General features: G+C 30.2%; 1 protein-coding gene across 1 annotated transcript in view; it reads right to left on the reverse strand.

Annotated features, from left to right (window-relative positions):
- Positions 1-13: 13 nt before the first annotated feature.
- Positions 14-6,179, reverse strand: part of LOC107456530 (unc-45 myosin chaperone) — a gene marked incomplete in the record, with an annotated part of 37,018 nt that continues 30,852 nt past the window's right edge. Inside the window, 1 exon segment of the mRNA XM_071179694.1 lies at positions 14-176.

Here is a 6,179-nt window from a genome sequence, read left to right on the forward strand (position 1 = left end):
ATCCTACTCAATGTTATCTTTTTTAAATATTAGTGTCTTTATTGATATAAAAACCATGCTCATCAAAATAGTAATTGATCAGAGTTAAAAAAATTATATATTATACACAATTTTAAACTGTATGTCTTAGTCTAACCGTTGCTGGGTAGTTAAGTTTCTCTCCACACAGTCTCCACCTAAAATAAAAATAACATATAATTGAGAGCATTTTAAAATTTTATATTACCTTCATATAATAATTTTTTTTTAATATTTTAAGACAAAACCGATTTTTCAAATTTGATAGCAAATTTTGCCAACCTAATAAATTAAAGTGAATTGCACAAAACAATTGATATACATCATAAATCTTTCATAAAAATCATTGTTAATAGGACTTAGTAGTAATTCTATATAACAAATTATGCATGTAATTGGACTGTTATGATTAATTAGGAAGTGTACACTATTTTTTAATCACTTGACTACAGTTTATTTTTCTTTCAAAATAGCCACTTGCTGTAGCAATTGCATTAAGTGTTTCATATTCATTTTGCATATGGTTTTGATTATATTGTGGCTACGATGGCTAGCCTGTTTTTAAACACTGCTCAACAGATATAATGATCTCCTAATTAACGGAAGTTAAATTTTATAAGTAACAATTTTTCAAATGAAGCTTATTTTTAATTCTCAATATTTTCTAAATCATTGGGAAGAACCGAAGAAATACAAAGTGTGGCTATTAATATATAGGACTTAGCTCCTAAAAACATGGCGTACCCTTTTTTTATGTTTTAAAGTAACCACTTGCCATGAATGTAAAAATTTAAAAAACAAAAATATAAGTCGTAATTGAGTCTTCCAACTTCTTTAAACCCTATCCTTTTAAAGAAATATTTGAGTATCAAAGGCTGAGTAGATGAACTGTATTCTTCAGAAGAATTCTTTGTTGGTTTTTTGTTTGTAAAGCTTAAAAATTCGATAAAGGAACATTGTTCTTAAGGGTGTCAAAGATATTAAGAATGTTAGATTGTTAAACAATCTGCTATAGCAGCGGCTCTGCGGAACCCTAGGGTTCTGATAGTTAGAAATTTTTTTAATCAAGTATAATTTTAAAAACCTGTAATTATATTTATATCCAATTCATTATTTATTTAATATTTTCATTTTTTTTTCTTCACAAAATTAAATTGAAATGCTAGAGAAAAAAAATTCAAAACCATGTTTTTTATAATAACAATATAATGTAATGAATAACAATATAATGTTAGTATTTTGCATGGAATAAAAATAGTCAAACTCAATAATAAAGAAGTATGTTTCTCTGATAACCATTTTCAACGTTTATTTTCTTTCTTTTTTGTTCCAATTTTCATAGAAAACATATTTCAGATCATGCATGCAGTAAAACCAAATTAAGAACTAGACTAGATGCAGCTCCAGACCTATGAATTCCACTTATATAATACTAACTTTTTAGACTAATATTGATTAAAGAAAAGAAAAAAGGATTCATTCATTAAATATTTTCAAAATAATTAATAAAATTTAGATTGTTACATATTTTTATATTAATCAATAGTCTTTCATTAATTAATGAAGAAATTTCATTCGCAATTGTGAATAAAGTATCNGGGGGGGGGGGGGGGATTTCTACCGAAAGAAGGTTGATAGTTTAGGGTTAAACAGCTGAAAAAAATGGGGAACCACTGTTAGAAGATTAGTGTTGTTTCTAAAACTTTTATAACTATTGGAGGTTAAACTTTGAAACATATAAAATAAGCATGTAATTCACATAATATTTTATTGATTAGTCCTGGAAATAAAGATCAGCACCTTGTATTATTTATCCAATTATAATTTACAACTACAAAAAATAACCACATTGGCTTTTGAGTGACTTGTAAGATGCAATATAATCAATGGTGAAATTAATATACACTTCTCAAAACAATTCAATTATATTGAAGTTGTGGGTTGATCTTGCACTTGGAGATTTATTTGAATGATTGATACATTATCTACAGAAGTAGTAGGCTATATGAGATAAAAAGGACATTTGTTGGGCATGAAAAAATGCGTTTTATTCAGAATTTGGGGGTGCAAAAGGAAAAGAACACAATTTGTGCATACAATAAAAAAAGGTGTTTCCTTAAAAGTAAATCGTTTCCAACCTCGGACAGCCAGCAACGTTGAACACCTTTGAGGCATCGAGTCAATGAGAGTTTTGGGAGTGATAAGCGTCCAGCAATTCGTCTGCCTAGAATGTTCCAAACATGCTAGATTGGGCTCATGTCCGGTGAACAGCTGGCCAATCCATTCGTATGATTCTTTCCTCCAAAAGGAAAACATTCACCAAGTTAGCACTATGTGGCCTGCAATTGTCGTCCATTAATATGAAGTCATCTCCAATTGCTGGAGCGTAAGGGACTACAATAGGTCTCAGGATCTCATCTTTAAATCGGCGACCGGAAAATTCAACATGAGCTCCATTTCAAATGATATGGAGATCAGCGCTTCCATCAATGGAGATGCCAGCATAGACCATCACTCCCCCAACGTCAAATCTAGCACTTACGTGCAGGATTGTTTCTTGTGCCACCTTCCCTCCAGATAAAAACAAGCCTATTATCAGGATCAGAAAAACGGGACTCATCAGAGAAAAGAATATTGTGCCATTCATTTCTCCTCCAGTTCACATGTTCTGTTGCCCACTCCCTACAAGCGGCAAGCATACAGATCTACAGCGTGAAGGCGGCTTTGGACAGTTTGTGTCGTCGAAACTGTGACATTTATATTTCACAGTTTCGTGACATTTATATTTATTGACATTTGGGCGTGGTTGCACGCCTACATCCTAGTCCTTCTCTTCCACCTGCATTTCCAGTCTCCAAAAAACGGTTCCAGATCCTGGAAATCAAAATTTATAAAACTCCAATGGCTTTTGCTACTTCGGCTTGTGTTTGGCTCCCTCCTAACCGGCCAACAACTCCCCAAGCTTCTGATTCGGTCAAATGACTTTGTTGAGTAATCACACTCACCGAAACAACATGCTTACTGAATATCGATCATTATTTTCCGCTTTATATTACATTAAGTTAAAAGCAAAATAAAATTAGCTGCCGCTAAAGCGTCGTCTTCAACATCAAACTCAAAATTTTCATACCGTAAAATTTGAAAATAAGAAAAAATTGCACTTGTAACTAACTCTCTTCTTCCATTTTATACAACAAAAAAATATTTGCTTTTACCGTTATTTAATACAAGACTTACAATATCCTTTAATTGTTTTGAGCAGTGTATAATAGTTTTGAGGAGTCCTTTAAAGTTTTATAACTCTGATTTTAGCATACAGGGCAATAGCCACAGTTTCCTCCTTCATTTATGAGATTAAAAACATATTATAGGTAAAAATAAATGCATATTGATTATTTTACAATTAAATAGAAGCTTAAATTTATATGTCACTAACAAGGGAAACTAGGGAAGTGTGACTCGCCAATCTTGAAATAAACTAGTGGGATGTATGCCTTATGAGGAATAATTTTAGGGGGTAACATTCGTTTCGGCCCATAGAAGGTCCTGTGAGAGATAAAAAATAATACAATTTGCAGAAAAATCGATATTTTATTACTTCAATGCAGACTATTAGTTATTGTAATTGTCTCATACTTCAATTAATTTGTAATTAATTGGTTAATTATTTAATTTGCCAATTAATAAATTAATTAGCAAATTAATTATTAATTGATTTGCAATTACATACATAATAACACATACATAAAAAATTTTTGAAAGATTTTTTTTTTAGAAATTTGATGTACATTTTTTTTAAAAATTAACCTAACAGGTTTTTCTGAAAAACTACAGATATATAAAATTTTCGAAATCAATTTTGACAGTAAGTATGCATTATATAGTACGTGAAAGTACCACAAAATTAATTGGAGTATGAGATAATTACAATGACTAATAGTCCGCATTGAAGTAATAAAATACTGATTTTTCTATATATTGAATTATTTTTTATCTCTCACAGGACCTTCCATGGGCCGAAACGAATGTTGCCCCCTAAAATTATTCCTCATAAGGCATACATCCCACTAGTTTATTTCAAAATTGGCGAGTCACTATTCCCTAGTTTCCCTTGTAAGTTCAAATGCAGCATATTTAAAAATTTATTTTAATTTGCAGAATTTAGTATGGGATTGATGCAAAGCTGAAAAAACTGTATACTAAAATTTGTTTTAAAAAAAATGGTTATCTGAAAAAATTATTTCAACTTAAATATTTTCCAAAAAATTTTATAGCCTATTATTTTATTAAAACAGGGTGGCCACCCACCTTGAAAACCTGGAATTATCAGGAAATTTTTTTATACTGGAAAAATCAGGGAAATTTGGATAAAAATCAGGGAATTTTAAAGAAAAGCTGGAAATTTTTTCTTTGATAACTTTTTTAATTTCACTAATTTAAATTATTTACTAATGTTTTTAATTTAAATTTTTTCATCCATTATACCCACTTTTTTTAAGACGAAAATGTATCTCCAAACAGTTGAAATATCATCAACTTAGCGATACTTTGCTTGCATCAAAATTTGCTCCATTACAGCTCTGTTAAACTAGAATGCAACATAAAATTCTCCCACGGTTGCTAAACAAAATGTAGAAACCTTTGACCGCTATGGGACTGCAATTTAAGAAAGATTGTGGTGGAGGTGGAAGAAGGGATTAGGATATTAGCTTCTGTTTTTAAATTCGGTCCTTGGGCTGAATCCATTTATGGCTCGAGTTTGTTCCGATGCTTTCGTGGTAATTTTTTTCCATTTTGACTAAAGGTTTTTGTATTTTTAACTTAATAAAATTCTCCAAAAATTAGTTGGTTATAATTTAATAATAATAGATTTTATATTGCACTCTTTTTCTGAAGGCTTTTGTATTCCCATTCAAAGAAAACTGTGAATTATTTTTTCTCAGCAAACCGAGCAAAAGAGTTTTTTTAAGAACTAACTATATATTAATATTTAACTTTACTCTTTTGTTGGTCAATATATGATTTGTGATTCAAAATTTTGTACCAAAACATTAAAAAATAAATAAAAAATCTTGCCAAATTGTCAAAGAAAATTTTTTTTTTCAGGATGTGTTAAAAAAATAACATTTTGAATAAAATATTCTATAATATAGACACTTTCCTTGTACACATCCTACACTTTATCAGAAAAAAAACAAAGACCTGGAAATTTTAAGATTTTTATCTGGAAAACCAGGAAAAATCAGGGAAATTTGAAATCTCATTTGAGTGGCCACCCTGTAAGCTACAGATTCATCTGCTGAAAGATGATTTGGAAGAAGCTTCTTCTAAAGAAAATTACAAAATCAGCTTGCCAGAATGAGATCCAGATTCATCAGTCTTGACTCAGAAGAAAGATAAATCTTCAAAAGCTGTTGTTACTCATTCTTGGAGAATTGTGAAAGTCCCGAGTAGACTAAATGTTTATAGGGGGAGATATGGCATCAGCTATAAAGAACTGTGAGCTGATATATGTTAACTGTAACTTTGTATTAGAATATGTTTAATGTTTTCCATCTTGTATCTCATTGAGAGTGAATGTTCATACGTGCATTTAATTACATTCTCATCTATTTAATTAGCGCTATCAAGAAAGGTACATGACCACCAAGAATCTGCATGAAAACATTAATCTCTCTGAGAATCTACATAATAACCTATTCTAATGAATATTTTAAAAAATCAAAATATACATATTTGTTAATAAAATTCAGGTTTTCATGTAGTGACATAAATGTTATATTTCATGTATGTTTTTTTTGTTACTTAATAAAGCAGAGTGCATAGGGTTTTTAAAAAGTGCTTAAAGGTGCTTATTTTCGCTTTTTTAATGGACCTTAAAGGTGCTTTTTTCATTGGATGTTTTTGAAAAGTGCTTAATTTTCCCTTTTTCAAATTGAGATTTTTCCTTTACCATGTTGATTTTCGCCATGAATTATGCAAAAAGACACAGTTCGCATTGTTCTATTCAACGTTTCCACAATTAATTCAACCCCAATCTATTTCACGTATTGTCAGTCTGTAGCATATGAAAACACTATTTGTTTTACATTATTCAAAACTTCATGATTTTTGACCCAATTGTCAAAAACAATGCAGAAAGTTTTTTTTTTCTTTTGGCA

This window comes from Parasteatoda tepidariorum, chromosome 4, assembly GCF_043381705.1.
Source record: "Parasteatoda tepidariorum isolate YZ-2023 chromosome 4, CAS_Ptep_4.0, whole genome shotgun sequence".
Classification (NCBI taxonomy): domain Eukaryota; kingdom Metazoa; phylum Arthropoda; class Arachnida; order Araneae; family Theridiidae; genus Parasteatoda; species Parasteatoda tepidariorum.